Raw genomic sequence first — 27,213 nt, forward strand, 5'->3', positions numbered from 1 at the left:
TTCACAACCAGAAACGGTTTCAGTGGGACCAGACATACATGAAGACTAATTTTCAAACAGTTTTGTTTACTGATGAGTGTCGAGCAACCCTGGATGGTCCAGATGGATGGAGTAGTGGATGGTTGGTGGAGGGCCACCATGTCCCAACAAGGCTGTGACGTCAGCAAGGAGTTGAAGGACTCATGTTTTGGGCCTGAATCATGGTGAAACAACTGTTGGGGCCCTTTAAGGTTCCTGGAGGTGTGAAAATGACCTCTGGAAAGTACCGGTATATAGAGTTTCTGACTGACAACTTTCTTCCATGGTATAAAAAGCAGAAACGTGCCTTCAGGAGCAAAATCATCTTCATGCATGACAATGCCCCATCTCATGCTGCAAAGAATCCCTCTGAGTCATTGGCTGCTATGGGCATGAAAGGAGATAAACTCATGGTGTGGCCACCATCTTCCCTGACCTCAACCCTATAGAGAACCTTTGGAGGTGTAACAACTCTGCTGGCATCACGGCATGGCCTCACATCTCTCACACAATCTTACCCACTGCTCCAGGCCATGATGTGGTTTCTGTTTCATGCCAGCTCCATGTTCTGTGTCTCTGCTCTGTGCATGCTTCATGGCTATGTGTATAGGGGGCCGGCGCCTGAACTCTCTGGTTCTTATAGGAATCAGGTGCATCTGTCCAATCAGTTCCTGACCAATTACCAAGAGGCCTCCTGTATATAGTGCAGCTCCACCCTGTGGTCTGGGCCTGTGCAACTTACTCCCTCAGTCAGGTCTTAGCTGCTGAGGTGCCAGGTCCTGTCTCGGTTAAGGTACCGTCACACTAGACGTTATCGCTAGCGATCCGTGACGTTGCAGCGTCCTGGCTAGCGATATCGTCCAGTGTGACAGGCAGCAGCGATCAGGCCCCTGCTGTGCTGTCGCTGGTCGGGGAAGAAAGTCCAGAACTTTGTTTCGTCGCTGGATCTCCCGCTGACATCGCTGAATCGGCGTGTGTGACACCGATTCAGCGATGTCTTCGCTGGTAACCAGGGTAAACATCGGGTTACTAAGTGCAGGGCCGCGCTTAGTAACCCGATGTTTACCCTGGTTACCATCGTTAAAGTAAAAAAAACAACCGCTACATACTTACCTACCGCTGTCTGTCCTCGGCGCTCTGCTTCTCTGCTCTGGCTGTGAGCACAGCGGCCGGAAAGCAGAGCGGTGACGTCACCGCTCTGCTTTCCGGCTGCCCGGCGCTCACAGCCAGTACAGGAGGAGTGCAGAGCACAGCGCCGGGGACAGACAGCGGTAGGTAAGTATGTAGCGGTTGTTTTTTTTACTTTAACGATGGTAACCAGGGTAAACATCGGGTTACTAAGCGCGGCCCTGCACTTAGTAACCCGATGTTTACCCTGGTTACCGGGGACCTCGGGATCGTTGGTCGCTGGAGAGCTGTCTGTGTGACAGCTCTCCAGCGACCAAACAGCGACGCTGCAGCGATCCGGATCGTTGTCTGTATCGCTGCAGCGTCGCTTAGTGTGACGGTACCTTTACTCTTTCTTGTCTGCCACCCAGGGGGGCGTTGTACCCTGGTCTTGTCCTGTGTAGGCACCCAGTGGGGCTTTGTACCCTGGTCTCTGTCTTGTGTACACACCCAGAGGGGCATCATACCCTGACTTGTGTCTATGTCTCTGTGTCTTGTCTTGTTCCTGACTCTGTCTTAGTCTAGTCCTATTCCACTGTCTGTTTATATCTGTCTTGGTTTGCCTTTTCTGCTCTGTTCGCCACTGTCTGTGGCTCTACTTCTCTTTGCTAAGTTCTACCACAACCTGTGCTTCTGTGTCTCTCAGCTTTTCCCTCAGCTCTGCTCTCTGTAACTTTGCTCTGCTCTCTGACCTTGCTTTACACTCTGTGGCTTTGCTCTCAGCTCTGCACTCAGACTTTGCTTCGCACTCTCTGGCTTTGCTCTGTGGCTCCGCTCTTTGCGGTTCTATCTGGCTCTGCCTCCTGTGTTTCTGCACTTGGCTCCGTCTCCGCCTCCAGCGTCTCCGCTCTTGGCGTTACCTCCAGCGTCTCCGCTTTTGGTTCCGCCTCCAGCGTCTCTGCTCTTGGCTCCGCCTCCAGCGTCTCCGCTCTTGGCTCCGCCTCCAGCGTCTCCGCTCTTGGCTGCGCCTCCAGCGGCTCCGCTTTTGGCTCTGCCTCCAGTGGCTCTGCCCTTGGCTCCGCCTCCAGCGGCTCCGCCTCTTGCGGCTCCATCCTTGGCTCTGCCTTCTCCTTCTCTTCTCTCCTCCTTCTACTCGTACTCAGCCTCCTGCGTTTCTGTTCTTGGTTCTAGCTCTTGTGCTTTCGCTCTGCATCCGCTCTTGCGGTCTTTCTCTACTTGTTACTTAGTCCTCCTGTCTGAACAGGTTCCAACCTGTTTCTCATACCTGCCTGGAGACCGGTCCCTACCGGTTCTTCCTATGTTCCAGCCGTACCCGCCTGCCTACCAGAGAGCCAGCCGTGTCCGCCTGCCCGCCAGTGTCTGTTGTACCCGTCTGCCTGCCTGTGTCCCAGCCATGCCCGCCTGTCAGCCAGAGTGCCAGCCGTGCCCGCTCCGTTCCTTAGTGGGATCAGCAGCCACAGCCAGACATCACCCTGGAGTGGCACCTGGTAGCTTCCTATTGCACAAGTCTGACCTCACCATCAGAGGCTCCAGCGAACACCTAGGAAGCTACTTAGTTACGCCCCTTCCAGGGAAGTTTGGTCTGTGGTCCAGTGGGGCCACACCCCCGTATGCCCGCGCCAACCAGTCTGGGCGCGTGCGTGACAGGAGGATCATCAAGCAAAAGATCTATGAGGGTGGGAGGCCAATCACATCAAAACAGCGGCTCTGGGAGGCAAAGAAATACAAGCACAAACTCTCCAAAAACTCACAAGTTCAATGGATGGAAGAATTGTGAAGATGATATCAAAGAAGGGTCCGATGTTACATGTAACTTGGCTGTTAGGAGGTCTTGGAGTTTAATAGCTTTTTTGTTCAGTGAATGTGACCTCCTAATGCTGCAAATTCCACAAATGAGCATTTTCAGTTCTTTAAAACATATGAAATGTTTAGAAATTCTACTGTGCCTAATAATTTGGAACAGTGCATTCTGAGTTTTTATTCATTTTGGAGATTATACTGTTATCATTGGGAGGTTTCTTCAATAAAATTTGATGTAAAATCTTGTGTCATTTGCACCGACCATTTAGGAAAATCTGAGAAAAATGTAATTTGCATAATAACTTGGAACATGGTGTAGAATCCGCCCTTTTCTCACTATAGAAACAACAAAAACCCTCACGGTCGCCCTGATCCACTCCCGCCTGGACTACTGTAACGCTCTATTAATTGGCCTCCCCCTCACACGACTTTCCTCTCTCCATTCTATCCTTAATGCAGCAGCCAGGGTCGTCCATCTGGCTAATCGTTACTCGGACGCGTCCGCTCTTCGCCAGTCGTTACACTGGCTGCCCATTCATTACAGGATACAATTCAAAGTACTTGTTCTCACCCACAAAGCTCTCCACAGTGCGGCCCCCCATATATCTCCTCCCTCATTTCTGTCTATCGGCCTAACCGACCGCTGCGCTCTGCAAATGACTTTCGACTAACCTCTGCACTAATCCGTACCTCCCACTCCCAACTCCAAGACTTCTCCCGTGCTGCGCCAAACCCAGGGGCGGATTATCAGAGGGTCAATATGGGCGGTAGCCCAGTGGTCTGGGGGGGCCCTGGGCTACCGCACAGATTGACCCTCCACTAATTGTCTGAATGCCCGCCGGCATTTGTGTGCCCCCGGACCCGGTGGGCAGAGAGAGGGGGCCGCATTGGTTGGGAGGTGCGTGTATCAGCCGGTCAGCTGAGAGCTCCCTGAGTCCCTGCACCCAGCCTGCAGAGCAGCACACCACATAATGGCTGCTCTGTGCACAGGACCTGTGATAAGGTCACAGGATGGGAGGAGTCAGGGGTCACATGATCGGGAGGAGGACCTCCGTGTACAGGACTTTGCTGGTTGCCATGGCGCCGGAGGAGGGTAAGGCAGCGTATGTGTGAGGTCAGGAGGTGTTTACAGGGTGGATGTAGCAGAGCCGTGTGTGTACGAGGTGTATGGATCAGAGCAGCGTGTGAAAGGTCTATGGAGCGGAGTCGTGTGTGTACGATGTGTACGGAGCCGTGTGTACGAGGTGTACGGAGCACAGCCGCGTGTGTATGAGGTGTACGGAGCGGAGTCGTGTGTACAAGGTGTACGGAGCCATGTGTACGAGGTGTACGGAGCACAGCCGCGTGTGTATGAGGTGTACGGAGCGGAGTCGTGTGTACAAGGTGTACGGAGCCATGTGTACGAGGTGTACGGAGCACAGCCGCGTGTGTACGAGGTGTACAGAGCAGAGCCGCATGTGTACGAGGTGTACGGAGCACAGCCGCATGTGTACGGAGCACAGCCGCGTGTGTACGAGGTGTATGGATCAGAGCAGCGTGTGAAAGATCTATGGAGCGGAGTCGTGTGTGTACGATGTGTACGGAGCCGTGTGTACGAGGTGTACGGAGCGCAGCCGCGTGTGTATGAGGTGTACGGAGCGGAGTCGTGTGTACAAGGTGTACGGAGCCATGTGTACGAGGTGTACGGAGCACAGCCGCGTGTGTATGAGGTGTACGGAGCGGAGTCGTGTGTACAAGGTGTACGGAGCCATGTGTACGAGGTGTACGGAGCACAGCCGCGTGTGTACGAGGTGTACAGAGCAGAGCCGCATGTGTACGAGGTGTACGGAGCACAGCCGCATGTGTACGGAGCACAGCCGCGTGTGTACGAGGTGTACAGAGCGGAGTCGTGTGTACGAGGTGTATGGAGCGGAGTCGTGTGTAAGAGGTGTACGGAGCCATGTGTACGAGGTGTACGGAGCACAGCCGCGTGTGTACGAGGTGTACGGAGCGGAGTCGTGTGTACGAGGTGTACAGAGCGGAGCCGCATGTGTACGAGGTGTACAGAGCACAGCCGCGTGTGTAAGAGGTGTACGGAGCGGAGTCGTGTGTAAGAGGTGTACGGAGCGGAGTCGTGTGTACAAGGTGTACGGAGCACAGCCGCGTGTGTACGAGGTGTACGGAGCGGAGTCGTGTGTACGAGGTGTACAGAGCACAGCCGCATGTGTACGAGGTGTACGGAGCGGAGTCGTGTGTAAGAGGTGTACGGAGCGGAGTCGTGTGTACGAGGTGTACAGAGCACAGCCGCGTGTGTACGAGGTGTACGGAGCGGAGTCGTGTGTACAAGGTGTACGGAGCACAGCCGCGTGTGTACGAGGTGTACGGAGCGGAGTCGTGTGTAAGAGGTGTACGGAGCCATGTGTACGAGGTGTACGGAGCACAGCCGCGTGTGTACGAGGTGTACGGAGCGGAGTCGTGTGTAAGAGGTGTACGGAGCCATGTGTACGAGGTGTACGGAGCACAGCCGCGTGTGTACGAGGTGTACAGAGCAGAGCCGCATGTGTACGAGGTGTACGGAGCACAGCCGCGTGTGTACGGAGCACAGCCGCGTGTGTACGGAGCGGAGCCGTGTGTACGAGGTGTATGGAGCGGAGTCGTGTGTACAAGGTGTACGGAGCACAGCCGCGTGTGTACGAGGTGTACGGAGCGGAGTCGTGTGTAAGAGGTGTACGGAGCCATGTGTACGAGGTGTACGGAGCACAGCCGCGTGTGTACGAGGTGTACGGAGCGGAGTCGTGTGTAAGAGGTGAGCGGAGTCGTGTGTAAGAGGTGTACGGAGCCATGTGTACGAGGTGTACGGAGCACAGCCGCGTGTGTACGAGGTGTACGGAGCGGAGTCGTGTGTAAGAGGTGTACGGAGCCATGTGTACGAGGTGTACGGAGCACAGCCGCGTGTGTACGAGGTGTACAGAGCAGAGCCGCATGTGTACGAGGTGTACAGAGCACAGCCGCGTGTGTACGAGGTGTACGGAGCGGAGTCGTGTGTAAGAGGTGTACGGAGCGGAGTCGTGTGTACGAGGTGTACAGAGCACAGCCGCATGTGTACGAGGTGTACGGAGCACAGCCGCGTGTGTACGAGGTGTACGGAGCGGAGTCGTGTGTAAGAGGTGTACGGAGCGGAGTCGTGTGTAAGAGGTGTACGGAGCGGAGTCGTGTGTACAAGGTGTACGGAGCACAGCCGCGTGTGTACGAGGTGTACGGAGCGGAGTCGTGTGTAAGAGGTGTACGGAGCCATGTGTACGAGGTGTACGGAGCACAGCCGCGTGTGTACGAGGTGTACAGAGCAGAGCCGCATGTGTACGAGGTGTACGGAGCACAGCCGCGTGTGTACGAGGTGTACGGAGCGGAGTCGTGTGTAAGAGGTGTACGGAGCGGAGTCGTGTGTACGAGGTGTACAGAGCACAGCCGCATGTGTACGAGGTGTACGGAGCACAGCCGCGTGTGTACGAGGTGTACGGAGCGGAGTCGTGTGTAAGAGGTGTACGGAGCGGAGTCGTGTGTACGAGGTGTACAGAGCACAGCCGCATGTGTACGAGGTGTACGGAGCACAGCCGCGTGTGTACGAGGTGTACGGAGCGGAGTCGTGTGTAAGAGGTGTACGGAGCGGAGTCGTGTGTACGAGGTGTACAGAGCACAGCCGCATGTGTACGAGGTGTACAGAGCACAGCCGCGTGTGTACGAGGTGTACGGAGCGGAGTCGTGTGTAAGAGGTGTACGGAGCGGAGTCGTGTGTACGAGGTGTACAGAGCACAGCCGCATGTGTACGAGGTGTACGGAGCACAGCCGCGTGTGTACGAGGTGTACGGAGCGGAGTCGTGTGTACGAGGTGTACGGAGCGGAGTCGTGTGTAAGAGGTGTACGGAGCGGAGTCGTGTGTACAAGGTGTACGGAGCACAGCCGCGTGTGTACGAGGTGTACGGAGCGGAGTCGTGTGTAAGAGGTGTACGGAGCCATGTGTACGAGGTGTACGGAGCACAGCCGCGTGTGTACGAGGTGTACGGAGCGGAGTCGTGTGTAAGAGGTGTACGGAGCCATGTGTACGAGGTGTACGGAGCACAGCCGCGTGTGTACGAGGTGTACGGAGCGGAGTCGTGTGTAAGAGGTGTACGGAGCCATGTGTACGAGGTGTACGGAGCACAGCCACGTGTGTACGAGGTGTACAGAGCAGAGCCGCATGTGTACGAGGTGTACAGAGCACAGCCGCGTGTGTACGAGGTGTACGGAGCGGAGTCGTGTGTACGAGGTGTACGGAGCGGAGTCGTGTGTACGAGGTGTACAGAGCACAGCCGCATGTGTACGAGGTGTACGGAGCACAGCCGCGTGTGTACGAGGTGTACGGAGCGGAGTCGTGTGTAAGAGGTGTACGGAGCGGAGTCGTGTGTAAGAGGTGTACGGAGCGGAGTCGTGTGTACAAGGTGTACGGAGCACAGCCGCGTGTGTACGAGGTGTACGGAGCGGAGTCGTGTGTAAGAGGTGTACGGAGCCATGTGTACGAGGTGTACGGAGCACAGCCGCGTGTGTACGAGGTGTACAGAGCAGAGCCGCATGTGTACGAGGTGTACGGAGCACAGCCGCGTGTGTACGGAGCGGAGCCGTGTGTACGAGGTGTACGGAGCGGAGTCGTGTGTACAAGGTGTACGGAGCACAGCCGCGTGTGTACGAGGTGTACGGAGCGGAGTCGTGTGTAAGAGGTGTACGGAGCCATGTGTACGAGGTGTACGGAGCACAGCCTCGTGTGTAAGAGGTGTACGGAGCCATGTGTACGAGGTGTACGGAGCACAGCCGCGTGTGTACGAGGTGTACGGAGCGGAGTCGTGTGTAAGAGGTGTACGGAGCCATGTGTACGAGGTGTACGGAGCACAGCCGCGTGTGTACGAGGTGTACAGAGCAGAGCCGCATGTGTACGAGGTGTACAGAGCACAGCCGCGTGTGTACGAGGTGTACGGAGCGGAGTCGTGTGTAAGAGGTGTACGGAGCAGAGTCGTGTGTACGAGGTGTACAGAGCACAGCCGCGTGTGTACGAGGTGTACGGAGCGGAGTCGTGTGTAAGAGGTGTACGGAGCCATGTGTACGAGGTGTACGGAGCGGAGCCGTGTGTACGAGGTGTACGGAGCACAGCCGCGTGTGTACGAGGTGTACGGAGCGGAGTTGTGTGTAAGAGGTGTACGGAGCCATGTGTACAAGGTGTACGGAGCGGAGCCGCGTGTGTACGAGGTGTACGGAGCGGAGTTGTGTGTAAGAGGTGTACGGAGCCATGTGTACAAGGTGTACGGAGCACAGCCGCGTGTGTACGAGGTGTACGGAGCGGAGTCGTGTGTAAGAGGTGTACGGAGCCAGGTGTACGGAGCACAGCCGCGTGTGTACGAGGTGTACGGAGCGGAGTCGTGTGTAAGAGGTGTACGGAGCCATGTGTACGAGGTGTGCGGAGCACAGCCGCGTGTGTACGAGGTGTACGGAGCGGAGTCGTGTGTAAGAGGTGTACGGAGCCATGTGTACGAGGTGTACGGAGCACAGCCGCGTGTGTACGAGGTGTACGGAGCGGAGTCGTGTGTAAGAGGTGTACGGAGCCATGTGTACGAGGTGTACGGAGCACAGCCGCGTGTGTACGAGGTGTACGGAGCCATGTGTACGAGGTGTACGGAGCACAGCCGCGTGTGTACGAGGTGTACGGAGCGGAGTCGTGTGTAAGAGGTGTACGGAGCACAGCCGCGTGTGTACGGAGCGGAGCCGTGTGTACGAGGTGTACGGAGCACTGCCGCGTGTGTACGAGGTGTACGGAGCGGAGTCGTGTGTAAGAGGTGTACGGAGCCATGTGTACGAGGTGTACGGAGCACAGCCGCGTGTGTACGGAGCGGAGCCGTGTGTACGAGGTGTACGGAGCACTGCCGCGTGTGTACGAGGTGTACAGAGCGGAGCAGCATGTGAAAGGTGTACGGAGTGGAGTCGTGTGTACGAGGTGTACGGAGCACAGCCGCGTGTGTACGAGGTGTACGGAGCGGAGTTGTGTGTAAGAGGTGTACGGAGCCATGTGTACAAGGTGTACGGAGCACAGCCGCGTGTGTACGAGGTGTACGGAGCGGAGTCGTGTGTAAGAGGTGTACGGAGCCAGGTGTACGGAGCACAGCCGCGTGTGTACGAGGTGTACGGAGCGGAGTCGTGTGTAAGAGGTGTACGGAGCCATGTGTACGAGGTGTGCGGAGCACAGCCGCGTGTGTACGAGGTGTACGGAGCGGAGTCGTGTGTAAGAGGTGTACGGAGCCATGTGTACGAGGTGTACGGAGCACAGCCGCGTGTGTACGAGGTGTACGGAGCGGAGTCGTGTGTAAGAGGTGTACGGAGCCATGTGTACGAGGTGTACGGAGCACAGCCGCGTGTGTACGGAGCCATGTGTACGAGGTGTACGGAGCACAGCCGCGTGTGTACGAGGTGTACGGAGCGGAGTCGTGTGTAAGAGGTGTACGGAGCACAGCCGCGTGTGTACAAGGTGTACGGAGCGGAGTCGTGTGTAAGAGGTGTACGGAGCCATGTGTACGAGGTGTACGGAGCACAGCCGCGTGTGTACGAGGTGTACAGAGCAGAGCCGCATGTGTACGAGGTGTACGGAGCACAGCCGCGTGTGTACGGAGCGGAGCCGTGTGTACGAGGTGTACGGAGCACTGCCGCGTGTGTACGAGGTGTACGGAGCACAGCCGCGTGTGTATGAGGTGTACAGAGCGGAGCAGCATGTGAAAGGTGTATGGAGCGGAGTCGTGTGTACGAGGTGTACGGAGCGGAGTCGTGTGTACGAGGTGTACGGAGCACAGCCGCGTGTGTACAAGGTGTACGGAGCGGAGTCGTGTGTAAGAGGTGTACGGAGCCATGTGTACGAGGTGTACGGAGCACAGCCGCGTGTGTACGAGGTGTACAGAGCAGAGCCGCATGTGTACGAGGTGTACGGAGCACAGCCGCGTGTGTACGGAGCGGAGCCGTGTGTACGAGGTGTACGGAGCACTGCCGCGTGTGTATGAGGTGTACGGAGCACAGCCGCGTGTGTATGAGGTGTACAGAGCGGAGCAGCATGTGAAAGGTGTACGGAGCGGAGTCGTGTGTACGAGGTGTACGGAGCGGAGCAGCATGTGAAAGGTGTACGGAGTGGAGTCGTGTGTACGAGGTGTACGGAGCACAGCCGCGTGTGTACGAGGTGTACGGAGCGCAGCCGCGTGTGTACGAGGTGTACGAAGCGGAGTTGTGTGTAAGAGGTGTACGGAGCCATGTGTACAAGGTGTACGGAGCACAGCCGCATGTGTACAAGGTGTACGGAGCGGAGTCGTGTGTAAGAGGTGTACGGAGCCATGTGTACGAGGTGTACGGAGCACAGCCGCGTGTGTACGAGGTGTACGGAGCGGAGCCGTGTGTACGAGGTGTACGGAGCGGAGCCGTGTGTACGAGGTGTACGGAGCACTGCCGCGTGTGTACGAGGTGTACGGAGCACAGCCGCGTGTGTATGAGGTGTACGGAGCACAGCCGCGTGTGTATGAGGTGTACGGAGCACAGCCACGTGTGTATGAGGTGTACGGAGCACAGCCACGTGTGTATGAGGTGTACGGAGTAGTGCCGTGTGTACGAGATGTATGGAGAGGAGCCGTATGTGTATGAGGTGTACGCAGTGGAGCTGTGTGTGTGCAAGGTATGCGGAGCAGTGTGTGCAATGTGTATGGAGCGGAGCGGTGTGTGTATGAGGTGTACGGAGTAGTGCCGTGTGTACGAGATGTATGGAGCGGAGCCGTGTGTGTATGAGGTGTATGGAGCGGAGCCGTGTATGGAGCGGAGCTGAATGTGTACGGAGCAGAGCCGTGTGTGTATGAGATGTATGGAGTGGAGCCGTGTGTACGGAGCGGAGCCGTGTATGCAAAGTTTACGGAGCGCAGCCGCGTGTGTAGGAGTAGCTATGTGTGGCCATTATCATGTGCGGCCAATATACAGTAAGGAGCATCATGTGCGGCCATTATACAGTATGGAGCATCATGTGTGGCCATTATACAGTATGGAGCATCATGTGTGGCCATTATACACTATGGAGCATCATGTGTGGTCATTATACAGTATGGAGCATCATGTGCAGTCACTATACAGTATGGAGCATCATGTGCGGCTATTATACAGTATGGAGCATCATATGCGGTCATTATACAGTATGGAGCATCATGTGTGGCCATTATGGAGCATCATGTGCGGTCATTATACAATATGGAGCATCATGTGTGGTCATTATACAGTATAGAGCATCATGTGCGGTCATTATACAGTATTGAGCATCATGTGGGGTCATTATACAGTATTGAGCATCATGTGTGGCCATTATACAGTATTGAGCATCATGTGGGGTCATTATACAGTATTGAGCATCATGTGGGGCCATTATACAGTATTGAGCATCACGTGGGGTCATTATACAGTATTGAGCATCATGTGGGGCCATTATACAGTATGGAGCATCATGTGTGGCCATTATACAGTATGGAGCATCATGTGGGGTCATTATACAGTATGGAGCATCATGTGCGGTCATTATACAGTATGGAGCATCATGTGCGGTCATTATACAGTATGGAGCATGATGTGCAGTCATTATACAGTATGGAGCATCATGTGCGGCTATTATACAGTATGGAACATCATGTGCGGTCATTATACAGTATGGAGCATCATGTGTGGCCATTATACAGTATGGAGCCTCATGTGCGGTCATTATAAAGTATGGAGCATCATGTGTGGCCATTATACAGTATAGAGCATCATGTGCGGTCATTATACAGTAAGGAGCATCATGTGCGGCCATTATACAGTATGGAGCATCATGTGTGGCCATTATACAGTATGGAGCATCATGTGTGGCCATTATACACTATGGAGCATCATGTGCAGTCACTATACAGTATATTCGTGCACTTGTATTCGTGTATTTTTATTCAAAGTACTTTTTTTTCTAAGTACTCGGCAGTTATAACATGGCAGAATATAATCAAGCATCTCTTCTCTCTTCATACAGGTAAACAGATCATTCATTCTCTGAGCTGAAATATCCTGCATGTCTATTGCTCCAGTCCCTGACAGCAAGCAGCTTGAATGGTAAACAGATCATTCATTCTCTGAGCTGAAATATCCTGCATGTCTATTGCTCCAGTCCCTGACAGCAAGCAGCTTGAATGGTAAACAGATCATTCATTCTCTGAGCTGAAATATCCTGCATGTCTATTGCTCCAGTCCCTGACAGCAAGCAGCTTGAATGGTAAACAGATCATTCATTCTCTGAGCTGAAATATCCTGCATGTCTATTGCTCCAGTCCCTGACAGCAAGCAGCTTGAATGGTAAACAGATCATTCATTCTCTGAGCTGAAATATCCTGCATGTCTATTGCTCCAGTCCCTGACAGCAAGCAGCTTGAATGGTAAACAGATCATTCATTCTCTGAGCTGAAATATCCTGCATGTCTATTGCTCCAGTCCCTGACAGCAAGCAGCTTGAATGGTAAACAGATCATTCATTCTCTGAGCTGAAATATCCTGCATGTCTATTGCTCCAGTCCCTGACAGCAAGCAGCTTGAATGGTAAACAGATCATTCATTCTCTGAGCTGAAATATCCTGCATGTCTATTGCTCCAGTCCCTGACAGCAAGCAGCTTGAATGGTAAACAGATCATTCATTCTCTGAGCTGAAATATCCTGCATGTCTATTGCTCCAGTCCCTGACAGCAAGCAGCTTGAATGGTAAACAGATCATTCATTCTCTGAGCTGAAATATCCTGCATGTCTATTGCTCCAGTCCCTGACAGCAAGCAGCTTGAATGGTAAACAGATCATTCATTCTCTGAGCTGAAATATCCTGCATGTCTATTGCTCCAGTCCCTGACAGCAAGCAGCTTGAATGGTAAACAGATCATTCATTCTCTGAGCTGAAATATCCTGCATGTCTATTGCTCCAGTCCCTGACAGCAAGCAGCTTGAATGGTAAACAGATCATTCATTCTCTGAGCTGAAATATCCTGCATGTCTATTGCTCCAGTCCCTGACAGCAAGCAGCTTGAATGGTAAACAGATCATTCATTCTCTGAGCTGAAATATCCTGCATGTCTATTGCTCCAGTCCCTGACAGCAAGCAGCTTGAATGGTAAACAGATCATTCATTCTCTGAGCTGAAATATCCTGAATGTCTATTGCTCCAGTCCCTGACAGCAAGCAGCTTGAATGGTAAACAGATCATTCATTCTCTGAGCTGAAATATCCTGCATGTCTATTGCTCCAGTCCCTGACAGCAAGCAGCTTGAATGGTAAACAGATCATTCATTCTCTGAGCTGAAATATCCTGCATGTCTATTGCTCCAGTCCCTGACAGCAAGCAGCTTGAATGGTAAACAGATCATTCATTCTCTGAGCTGAAATATCCTGCATGTCTATTGCTCCAGTCCCTGACAGCAAGCAGCTTGAATGGTAAACAGATCATTCATTCTCTGAGCTGAAATATCCTGCATGTCTATTGCTCCAGTCCCTGACAGCAAGCAGCTTGAATGGTAAACAGATCATTCATTCTCTGAGCTGAAATATCCTGCATGTCTATTGCTCCAGTCCCTGACAGCAAGCAGCTTGAATGGTATCTGAGTCATTCCATCTTCGGCATTGAATCCTGCATATATCTATATATGTTAGTCATCCTATTATGCATTTTTTGTGTTTATAGATATTTAATCTGACTTTGCATGTCCTTACTCAGCGAGATCACATAACTGTTTCAAAGTGGTCTATGATCCATGTAGACCTGGACATTTGTTTATCTGATCACTACATTTATTGTGTCCTGTTGTCTCAACTGAGTTTGATTGATTGCTAACGAGCTTTAACACAAAAAAAAAAAAATAGGAAGATCTAAGGGCTAGCCTTCTATAAATGTAGACTTAGCTTGGGGAAGCATTCATGCAGGGGTGCATTCGTGCACTTGTATTCGTGTATTTTTATTCAAAGTACTTTTTTTTCTAAGTACTCGGCAGTTATAACATGGCAGTTAGACAGGGCAGGAGACAGGTAAGACAATCTAAATCTAATCCATATTCACTTGAAACAACACAAATACTCACCATATTTATTTGCATATTCTATATCCTGGCTGCTGCATTCACTCACATTCACCGCCCTTGCATTAACTCTCTACACTCCATCCATATCGGCCCCTCTGTCCTTGCCTCTCCTATGTATAGCACTCATGCTCTGTTCACATTGCTTAGCAGCGCAGATCCATTCAGTCCCACCATCCAACACAAGAGACGCTCTCACAAATCACTTAACCATCTGCTCACTCTTTCGATCCTCCTCCTCCTAGTTGCTGGAGACATCTCTCCAAACCCCGGCCCCCCATGTTATAGCCAGTCAAACCTCCCAATTGCTACACCCAGAAACCCCTCTAACCTTATTAATATTCCCTGCATGCCTTCTGTCTCTTTGAATTGTGCCCTTTGGAATTCTCGCTCTGTGTGTAATAAACTCTCCTTCATCCATGACTTCTTCCTTTCTAATTCTCTTAATCTCCTGGCTCTTACTGAAACCTGGATCCAGCAGTCAGACACCACCGCTGCTGCTGCTCTTTCATATGGTGCACTACACTTTTCTCATACCCCAAGATCGGACAACAGAGCAGGTGGAGGCGTTGGTCTGCTCCTTTCACCAAAATGTACTTTCCAAGTTATCCCCCAAGTACCCTCACTTGTCTTCCCTTCCTTTGAGGTCCATGTGGTCAGACTCTACGTCCCCTTCTCCATGCGAGTGGTGGTGGTGTATCGTCCTCCCGGCCCCTCTCATCAGTTCCTGGATCACTTTGCCACCTGGCTTCCACACTTTCTTTCCTGTGACACCCCCACCCTTATCATGGGTGATTTCAACATCCCTATTGCCTCTCCCCTCTCCCCATCTGCTTCTCACCTTTTGGCTCTAACCTCCTCTTTCGGCCTCTCGCAGCATACTAACTCGCCAACACATGAAGATGGAAACTCCCTTGACTTGGTCTTCTCCCGGCTTTGCTCAGTGGATGATTTCACAAACTCCCCTCTCCCACTCTCTGACCACCACCTTCTTTCATTCTCTATCAAGAACTGCCATCCCGCTCAGGTCACCCCCACTTTCCACACTTATAGAAACATACAGGCCATTAACACCCAGGAACTTATGAAGAACTTGCAGTCCTCATTGGCCCCAATCTCCTCCATCTCATGTCCTGATTCTGCTCTGAAGCATTACAATGAAACCCTGCAAAGTGCCCTGGATGAAGCTGCTCCTCCTATACATAAAACAACTCGGCACAGACGGCAACAACCGTGGCACACGCTGCAAACACGTTTCCTGCAGCGGTGCTCCAGGTGCGCAGAACGTCTGTGGAGAAAATCTAATCTACCCGAAGATTTCATCCATTATAAGTTCATGCTAAAGACATACAATTCTGCCCTTCACCTCTCCAAACAAACCTACTTCAACACCCTCATCACCTCCCTGTCCAATAACCCTAAACGTCTCTTTGACACGTTCCAGTCCCTACTCAACCCAAGAGCGCAGGCCCCAACCACGGATCTCCGTGCTGACAATCTGGCCAATTACTTCAAAGAAAAAATTGACCATATTCGACAGGAAATCATCTCCCAATCTCTTCATACCATGCACTGTCCTCCCTCCCCCACTGCATCTAGTTCACTCTCTGACTTTGAACCAGTTACAGAAGAAGAAGTAAGCAGGCTCCTTGCATCTTCTCGCCCGACCACTTGCACCAGTGACCCCATTCCGTCACATTTCCTCCAGTCCCTTTCCCCGGCTGTCACCTCTCACCTAACAAAAATATTCAACCTTTCCCTCACTTCCGGTATTTTTCCCTCCTCATTTAAGCATGCCATCATACATCCATTACTTAAAAAACCATCCCTCGACCAAAACTGTGCCGCTAATTATAGACCTGTCTCTAATCTTCCCTTCATCTCTAAACTCCTCGAACGCCTGGTCCACTCCCGTCTTACCCGCTATCTCTCAGATAACTCTCTTCTCGACCCTCTTCAATCTGGTTTCCGCTCTTTACACTCTACTGAAACTGCCCTCACTAAAGTCTCTAATGACCTACTAACAGCTAAATCTAATGGTCACTACTCCATGCTAATTCTCTTGGATCTCTCTGCAGCATTTGATACTGTGGATCATCAGCTCCTCCTCACTATGCTCCGCTCCATCGGCCTCAAGGACACCGTTCTCTCCTGGTTCTCCTCCTATCTCTCTGACCGATCCTTCACTGTATGTTTCGCTGGTTCCTCCTCCTCTCACCTTCCCCTTACTGTTGGGGTTCCTCAAGGATCAGTCCTAGGCCCCCTCCTCTTCTCTTTGTATACTGCCCCTATTGGACAAACAATCAGTAGATTTGGCTTCCAGTACCATCTCTATGCTGACGACACCCAACTATACACTTCTTCTCCTGATCTCACGCCTGCCTTATTAGAAAACACCAGTGATTGTCTTACCGCTGTCTCTAGCATCATGTCCTCCCTCTATCTGAAACTAAACCTGTCAAAAACTGAACTCCTCGTGTTTTCTCCCTCTACTAACCTACCTTTGCCTGACATTGCCATCTCCGTTTGCGGTTCCACCATTACTCCAAAGCAACATGCCCGCTGCCTTGGGGTCATCCTTGATTCTGACCTTTCATTCACCCCCCACATCCGATCACTGGCTCGCTCTTCTTACCTGCATCTCAAAAACATTTCTAGAATTCGCCCTTTTCTTACTTTCGACTCTGCAAAAACTCTTACTGTTTCACTTATTCATTCTCGTCTGGACTATTGTAACTCTCTACTAATCGGCCTTCCTCTTACCAAACTCTCCCCGCTCCAATCTGTCCTGAATGCTGCTGCCAGGATCATATTCCTCACCAACCGTTACACCGATGCCTCTACCTTGTGCCAGTCATTACACTGGTTACCCATCCACTCAAGAATCCAGTACAAAACTACTACCCTCATCCACAAAGCACTCCATGGCTCAGCACCACCCTACATCTCCTCTCTGGTCTCAGTCTACCACCCTACCCGTGCCCTCCGCTCCGCTGATGACCTCAGGTTAGCATCCTCAATAATCAGAACCTCCCACTCCCGTCTCCAAGACTTTACACGTGCTGCGCCGATTCTTTGGAATGCACTACCTAGGATAATACGATTAATCCCCAATCCCCACAGTTTTAAGCGTGCCCTAAAAACTCATTTGTTCAGACTGGCCTACCGCCTCAATGCATTAACCTAACGATCCCTGTGTGGCCTATACTAAAAAAAAAAAAAAAAATTAATTAACTGGTTCATGCAGCTTTACATGAACACCCAAGCCTTACACTATGGCTGGTCCGAATAACTATAGCAATTGTTACCATCCACCTCTCGTGTCTCCCCTTTTCCTCATAGTTTGTAAGCTTACGAGCAGGGCCCTCACTCCTCTTGGTATCTGTTTTGAACTGTATTTCTGTTATGCTGTAATGTCTATTGTATGTACAAGTCCCCTCTATAATTTGTAAAGCGCTGCGGAATATGTTGGCGCTATATAAATAAAATTATTATTATTATTATTATTATACAGTATGGAGCATCATGTGCGGTCATTATACAGTATGGAACATCATGTGCGGTCATTATACAGTATGGAGCATCATGTGTGGCCATTATACAGTATGGAGCCTCATGTGCAGTCATTATAAAGTATGGAGCATCATGTGCGGTCCTTATACAGTATGGAGCATCATGTGCGGCTATTATACAGTATGGAGCATCATGTGTGGCCATTATACAGTATGGAGCCTCATGTGCGGTCATTATAAAGTATGGAGCATCATGTGTGGCCATTATACAGTATAGAGCATCATGTGCGGTCATTATACAGTATGGAGCATCATGTGTGGCCATTATACAATATGGAGCATCATGTGCTGTCATTATACAGTATGGAGCATCCTGTGCTGTTATTATACAGTATGGAGCCTCATGTGCAGTCATTATACAGTATGGAGCATCATGTGCTGTCATACAGTATGGAGCATCATGTGCAGTCATTATACAGTATGGAGCATCATGTGCGGCTATTATACAGTATGGAGCATCATATGCGGTCATTATACAGTATGGAGCATCATGTGTGGCCATTATGGAGCATCATGTGCGGTCATTATACAATATGGAGCATCATGTGTGGTCATTATACAGTATAGAGCATCATGTGCGGTCATTATACAGTATTGAGCATCATGTGGGGCCATTATACAGTATTGAGCATCATGTGGGGTCATTATACAGTATTGAGCATCATGTGGGGCCATTATACAGTATTGAGCATCATGTGGGGCCATTATACAGTATTGAGCATCATGTGGGGTCATTATACAGTATTGAGCATCATGTGGGGCCATTATACAGTATTGAGCATCACGTGGGGTCATTATACAGTATTGAGCATCATGTGGGGCCATTATACAGTATTGAGCATCACGTGGGATCATTATACAGTATTGAGCATCATGTGGGGCCATTATACAGTATGGAGCATCATGTGTGGCCATTATACAGTATTGAGCATCATGTGGGGTCATTATACAGTATTGAGCATCATGTGTGGCCATTATACAGTATTGAGCATCATGTGGGGTCATTATACAGTATTGAGCATCACGTGGGGTCATTATACAGTATTGAGCATCATGTGGGGCCATTATACAGTATGGAGCATCATGTGTGGCCATTATACAGTATTGAGCATCATGTGGGGTCATTATACAGTATTGAGCATCACGTGGGGTCATTATACAGTATTGAGCATCATGTGTGGCCATTATACAGTATGGAGCATCATGTGTGGCCATTATACAGTATTGAACATCATGTGTGGCCATTATACAGTATTGAGCATCATGTGGTCATGTGGGGTCGTTATACAGTATGGAGCACTGTGTGGCCATTATACAGTATCGAGCACTGTGTGGCCATATTTATTTTTTATAATTATTCTTTATGAACAGTGATCAGCAGTGCTAAATGGGTGTGGTTGAGACATGGATATGGGTGTGACTAGTGAATGGGTGTGGTCAGAGGTGTGTCCCAAAATTTGCTGCGGCGCGCAACGCCCCTCTTTCCCAACTTCAAAAGTTGGGAGGTATGGTAATATGTGGTCTGGAAATGGTGCGGTTGTATTTGTTCCTTGTATGTGATATTATTCGTCAAGATATACCTAAATTGTATTGCAGATTTTAACAAATATTTCCTAGGTTACAGTAGAGTAGGGCCCGGCCCTTTTTCTGGAATAATCTGGTTCGGGTATATCATGACCCCCGTCACATGACCCCCGTCACATGACCCCCGTCACATGACCCCCGTCACATGACCCCCGTCACATGACCCCCGTCACATGACCCCCGTCACATGACCGGGGGGGCCCACAGTGTGTGAACAGCCCGGGGCCCTGGCTACCCTTAATCCACCCCTGGCCAAACCTCTGGAATGCTCTACCCCAAGATATTAGGACCATCTACAATTTGCATAGTTTTAGACGCTCCCTCAAAACACATTTGTTCCGAGCGGCCTATCACGTTCCCTAATCAGTCATTTTATGTTTGTGTGTGTAGCCCATTATAAATAAAATGTATTATTATTAAGTTATTCTTTAAAAAAAAATACAATAATTGAAATAAAAGTTTAGCAGAACTTCAAAATTGATCAGAAAGATCAGACAAGTGCAAAAAAATAAAAATGTTTTATTTCTTTATTTCTAAAGAGTTTGTTTTCAGAGACTTGACTAACAGCGGCAAATTAGAAAAAAATAACCAATTTTCCCAGGTGAATGATAGATGCATCGTCATCACTGCACAAAATATGTGTTTATAAATGATGTTTAATCGTCCCTTCCTGCAGTCAGCAAACTAGTCCAGGACTAGTCCTGGCCTCCTGTCAATCAATGCTACTGTGGGAGCACAGTATAGTGTTTAGGGTAATCCTGGCATCATTATAGGGGTAATTAGGGGGCAGATAAACCACGGCTTGTGGTGTAAAATCATGATGTCAGGTTCCATTCAGCTGATGAAAAATGTGGGAAATTTGTAACACAAAAATTTCCTTTTTTATGAGAACCCGAATAGTTTCATTTTTCTGTAGATGGAGCTGTGTAAGGGCTCATTGTTTGAGTGGTGAGATGACGTTTTTATTGATACTGCTATTGATTGAATAAGATGTTTTGATCTCTTTTTATTGCATTCACTTTGCGATCTGTTGTGACCAAAAACATTTTAGAGTCTTTGTTTTTTTCTCTTCATAGCGTTTTCTGGCAACATTTTTTTTCTTATTTTAACAGATCTATTATTCTGGAATATGTATGTAGTTTATTTATGAAGATTTCAGAATAATGCAATGAATACACAGGATTCGTCCGGTTGGGCGCGACCAGTCAGCGAAGCATGGTTCAAATCGTGCGCCAATTAGCGGCCGGACTGCATCTGTCACTGATTGTTTGTGGCCGGCCGTAGTATATAGCACAGCCACGTAGTATATAGCAAAGCCACGTAGTATATAGCACAGTGATGTAGTATATAACACAGCCCACGTAGTATATAACACAGCTGACGCAGTATATAACACAGCTCGCGTAGTATATAACACAGCCACGTAGTATATAACACAGCCCACACAGTATATAACACAGCTCACGCAGTATATAACACTGCCCACGTAGTATATAACACAGCCACATAGTATATAACAGAGCCACATAGTATATAACACAGCCCACGCAGTATATAACACAGCCCACGTAGTATATAACACAGCCCTCATAGTATTTAGCACAGCCCACGCAGTATATCACTTAGCCCACACAGTATATAACACAGCCCATGCAGTATATTGCACAGCCACGTAGTATATAAGACACCCCATGTATTATAGAGCACAGCGATGTAGTATATAACACAGCCCACACAGTATATAACACAGCCCACGCAGTATATAACACAGCCCACATAGTATATTGCACAGCCACGCAGTATATAACACAGTCCACGTAGTATATAGCACAGTGACATAGTATATAACACAGCCCACGTAATATATAGCACAGCGACGTAGTATATAACAGCCCACATAGTATATAACACAGCCCACATAGTATATAACACAGCCCACGCAGTATAAAACACAGCCCACGTAGTATGTAGCACCGCCCAAGTAGTATATAACACAGCCCACACAGTATATAACACAGCCCATGCAGTATATAACACAGCCCACTCAGTATATAATACAGCCCACGTAGTATATAGCACAGCGACGTAGTATATAAAACAGCCCACATAGTACATAACACAGCCCACGCAGTATAAAACACAGCCCACGTAGTATGTAGCACTGCCCAAGTAGTATATAACACAGCCCACGCAGTATATAACACAGCCCATGTAGTATATAACACAGCCCACATAGTATATAGCAGTGTGGACACCATATCCCTGTTAAAAAAACAATTAAAATAAAAAATAGTTGTAGACCCACCTTCCGGTGGCCTCCGGATCGAGCCCAGGCATTTAACGATGCTCCTCGCGACGCCCCGTTCCCAGTAATGCTTTGCGGCAATAACCCGTGATCATGTAGCGATCTCGCGAGAACGCTACGTGATCTCGAGTCATTGCCGCAATGCATTCTTGGGACCGGAGCGTCGCGAGGCGCGGGATAGGAGCCGCGGACGCCGGAAGGTGAGAATATAATGTTTGTTTTTTTTAATTATTATTATTTTTAACATTATATGTTTTTACTATTGATGCTGTGTAGGCAGCATCAATAGTAAAAAGTGAAGTGGTAAAAGTGAAGTGGTGTTTAAATCCTGCCCCAATATCGCTGATTGGTCGCGGCCGGCCGCGACCTATCAGCGACCCGGGATTTCCGCGGCAGACAGACGGAAGTTACAGACAAACAGACGGAAGTACCCCTTCGACAATTATCTATAATATAACGTTGGGAGCGTCACTCTGTCCGAAGCCTCTATAGACTGCGCAAGCGCCGGCGCAGTCTGGGCCTCACAGAGCGACGCTCCCGGGAGATCGCGGTATGCGTTCACACTGAACGCACACCGCGATCTCCACCGCAGAAGCAGAGACCGCCAGGAGGGTGAGTATCTGCCTATATTCACCTGTCCCCGTTCCATCGCTGAGCGGCGCCATCTTCCCAGTCTTCGGCCTGTGACCTTCAGTTCAGAGGGCGCCGCTCTCTGACTGAACAGTCACGGCCAGGAGACCGGGAAGATGGCGGCGCTCAGCGATGGAACGGGGACAGGTGAGTATAGTAAGTGCTGGGGGTCCTGAGCTGGCGGCGATACCGGCACCTGACCCCCACAGCGCGCCGGTGTCCCCGCCTGCTCAGGCCCCCCAGCACTCGGCGCCGAGCGGGTCAGAGGCAGTATGGGGAAGCAGGATGGAGCAGCACATAAGGATGGGGACGCAGGATGGAGCAGCACATAAGGATGGGGACGCAGGATGGAGCAGCACATAAGGATGGAGACGCAGGATGGAGCAGGACATAAGGATGGGGAAGCAGGATGGGGACGCAGGATGGAGCAGCACATAAGGATGGGGACGCAGGATGGAGCAGCACATAAGGATGGGGACGCAGGATGGAGCAGCACATAAGGATGGGGGCGCAGGATGGAGCAGCACATAAGGATGGGGACGCAGGATGGAGCATCACATAAGGATGGGGACGCAGGATGGAGCAGCACATAAGGATGGGGACGCAGGATGGAGCAGCACATAAGGATGGGGACGCAGGATGGAGCAGCACATAAGGATGGGGACGCAGGATGGAGCAGGACATAAGGATGGGGACGCAGGATGGAGCAGCACATAAGGATGGGGACGCAGGATGGAGCAGCACATAAGGATGGGGACGCAGGATGGAGCAGCACATAAGGATGGGGACGCAGGATGGAGCAGCACATAAGGATCGGGAAGCAGGATGGAGCAGCACATAAGGATGGGGACGCAGGATGGAGCAGGACATAAGGATGGGGACGCAGGATGGAGCAGCACATAAGGATGGGGACGCAGGATGGAGCAGCACATAAGGATGGGGACGCAGGATGGAGCAGCACATAAGAATGGGGACGCAGGATGGAGCAGCACATAAGGATGGGGAAGCAGGATGGAGCAGCACATAAGGATGGGGACGCAGGATGGAGCAGGACATAAGGATGGGGATGCAGGATGGAGCAGGACATAAGGATGGGGACGCAGGATGGAGCAGCACATAAGGATGGGGACGCAGGATGGAGCAGCACATAAGGATGGGGACGCAGTATGGAGCAGCACATAAGGATGGGGAAGCAGGATGGAGCAGCACATAAGGATGGGGACGCAGGATGGAGCAGGACATAAGGATGGGGACGCAGGATGGAGCAGGACATAAGGATGGGGACGCAGGATGGAGCAGCACATAAGGATGGGGACGCAGGATGGAGCAGCACATAAGGATGGGGACGCAGGATGGAGCAGCACATAAGGATGGGGACGCAGGATGGAGCAGGACATAAGGATGGGGACGCAGGATGGAGCAGCACATAAGGATGGGGACGCAGAATGGAGCAGCACATAAGGATGGGGACGCAGGATGGAGCAGCACATAAGGATGGGGACGCAGGATGGAGCAGGACATAAGGATGGGGACGCAGGATGGAGCAGCACATAAGGATGGGGACGCAGGATGGAGCAGCACATAAGGATGGGGACGCAGGATGGGAGCAGCACATAAGGATGGGGACGCAGGATGGAGCAGCACATAAGGATGGGGATGCAGGATGGAGCAGCACATAAGGATGGGGACGCAGGATGGAGCAGCACATAAGGATGGGGACGCAGGATGGAGCAGCACATAAGGATGGGGACGCAGGATGGAGCAGCACATAAGGATGGGGACGCAGGATGGAGCAGGACATAAGGATGGGGACGCAGGATGGAGCAGCACATAAGGATGGGGACGCAGGATGGAGCAGCACATAAGGATGGGGACGCAGGATGGAGCAGCACATAAGGATGGGGACGCAGGATGGAGCAGCACATAAGGATGGGGACGCAGGATGGAGCAGCACATAAGGATGGGGACGCAGGATGGAGCAGCACATAAGGATGGGGACGCAGGATGCAGCAGCACATAACAGGATGGGGACGCAGGATGGAGCAGCACATAAGGATGGGGACGCAGGATGGAGCAGCACATAAGGATGGGGACGCAGGATGGAGCAGCACATAAGGATGGGGACGCAGGATGGAGCAGCACATAAGGATGGGGACGCAGGATGGAGCAGCACATAAGGATGGGGACGCAGGATGGAGCAGCACATAAGGATGGGGACGCAGGATGGAGCAGCACATAAGGATGGGGACGCAGGATGGAGCAGCACATAAGGATGGGGACGCAGGATGGAGCAGCACATAAGGATGGGGACGCAGGATGGAGCAGCACATAAGGATGGGGACGCAGGATGGAGCAGCACATAAGGATGGGGACGCAGGATGGAGCAGCACATAACAGGATGGGGACGCAGGATGGAGCAGCACATAAGGATGGGGACGCAGGATGGGAGCAGCACATAAGGATGGGGACGCAGGATGGAGCAGCACATAACAAGATGGGGACGCAGGATGGAGCAGCACATAAGGATGGGGACGCAGGATGGGAGCAGCACATAAGGATGGGGACGCAGGATGGAGCAGCACATAAGGATGGGGACGCAGGATGGAGCAGCACATAAGGATGGGGACGCAGGATGCAGCATGAACATAAGGATGGGGACGCAGGATGCAGCATGAACATAAGGATGGGGACGCAGGATGCAGCAGCACATAAGGATGGGGACGCAGGATGCAGCATGAACATAAGGATGGGGACGCAGGATGCAGCAAGAACATAAGGATGGGGACGCAGGATGCAGCATGAACATAAGGATGGGGACGCAGGATGCAGCAGCACATAAGGATAGGGACACAGGATGCAGCATGAACATAAGGATGGGGACGCAGGATGGGAGCAGCACATAAGGATGGGGACGCAGGATGCAGCAGCACATAAGGATGGGGACGCAGGATGCAGCATGAACATAAGGATGGGGACGCAGGATGCAGCATGAACATAAGGATGGTGACGCAGGATGCAGCATGAACATAAGGATGGGGACGCAGGATGGGAGCAGCACATAAGGATGGGGATGCAGGATGCAGCAGCACATAAGGATGGGGACGCAGGATGGAGCAGCACATAAGAATGGGGATGCAGCATGAACATAAGGATGGGGACGCAGAATGCAGCATGAACATAAGGATGGGGACGCAAGATGCAGCATGAACATAAGGATGGGGACGCAGGATGCAGCAGCACATAAGGATGGGGACGCAGGATGCAGCAGTACATAAGGATGGGGACCCAGGATGCAGCAGCACATAAGGATGGGGACGCAGGATCGAGCAGCACATAAGGATGGGGACGCAGGATGCAGCAGCACATAAGGATGGGGACGCAGGATGCAGCAGCACATAAGGATGGGGACGCAGGATGCAGCATGAACATAAGGATGGGGACGCAGGATGCAGCAGCACATAAGGATGGGGACGCAGGATGCAGCAGTACATAAGGATGGGGACGCAGGATGGAGCAGCACATAAGGATGGGGACGCAGGATGCAGCAGCACATAAGGATGGGGACGCAGGATGCAGCAGCACATAAGGATGGGGACGCAGGATGGAGCAGCACATAACAGGATGGGGACGCAGGATGGAGCAGCACATAACAGGATGGGGACGCAGGATGGAGCATGAACATAAGGATGGGGACGCAGGATGCAGCAGCACATAAGGATGGGGACGCAGGATGCAGCAGCACATAAGGATGGGGACGCAGGATGGAGCAGCACATAAGGATGGGGACGCAGGATGGAGCAGCACATAAGGATGGGGACGCAGGATGGAGCAGCACATAAGGATGGGGACACAGGATGGAGCAGCACATAAGGATGGGGACGCAGGATGGGAGCAGCACATAAGGATGGGGACGCAGGATGGAGCAGCACATAAGGATGGGGACGCAGGATGGAGCAGCACATAAGGATGGGGACGCAGGATGGGAGCAGCACATAAGGATGGGGACGCAGGATGCAGCAGCACATAAGGATGGGGACGCAGGATGGAGCAGCACATAAGGATGGGGACGCAGGATGGAGCAGCACATAAGGATGGGGACGCAGGATGCAGCAGCACATAAGGATGGGGACGCAGGATGGAGCAGCGCATGACAGGATGGGGACGCATGATGGAGCAGCGCATGACAGGATGGGGACGCAGGATGCAGCAGCACATGACAGGATGGGGACGCAGGATGGGAGCAGCGCATCACAGGATGGGGACGCAGGATGGGAGCAGCGCATGACAGGATGGGGACGCTGGATGGGAGCAGCACATGACAGGATGGGGACGCAGGATGGAGCAGCACATACCAGGATGGAGACAATATACCAATATAAATGCTCGCCACCCGGGCGTAGAACGGGTTCAATAGCTAGTATATGTATATAGATATATAAATATATATATACATAAATATATATCTATATATATAAATATATGTAGTAGAAATATATAACATATTATAAAAATATATAAATATATATAAATAAATATAATTATATAATTACAAATATATCAAATATATAATATATTATAAATATATAGTATATATATATATATAAATTATATATATATGTATGTGTGTATATATCATATATTTCTTTATTTTTTAATTGAGAAAAAGAGGGTTATTTGAATTTTTATGCTTTTACATTTTAGAAAACTTTTATTTTTCACTTTCTTATTTGGTGACTTAAGTGACATGAATTTGTGATGGTCTGTTCTGTACACTGCAATGCTATAGTATTGTAATATATAGACAAAAATGACGTTCTCCTATATAGCCCAGCCATAGCATGTACCAATCTGATCTGTTCTATAGGCTAGTGTGCGTCATTAGTCGGCTGGCGCCGTTCTCCTCCTTTGCTGTATGCACACAGAGACTGTCACGTCTGTAATGTGCGGACACGACTGGCTCTTCTGACCAGACTTGTTCACTGTGACTCCAGGGCACAGGAGACACTTGTCCTCTGTCCCTTTGTAAGCTGG

The sequence above is a fragment of the Ranitomeya imitator genome, chromosome 10 (assembly GCF_032444005.1).
Source record: "Ranitomeya imitator isolate aRanImi1 chromosome 10, aRanImi1.pri, whole genome shotgun sequence".
NCBI lineage: Eukaryota > Metazoa > Chordata > Amphibia > Anura > Dendrobatidae > Ranitomeya > Ranitomeya imitator.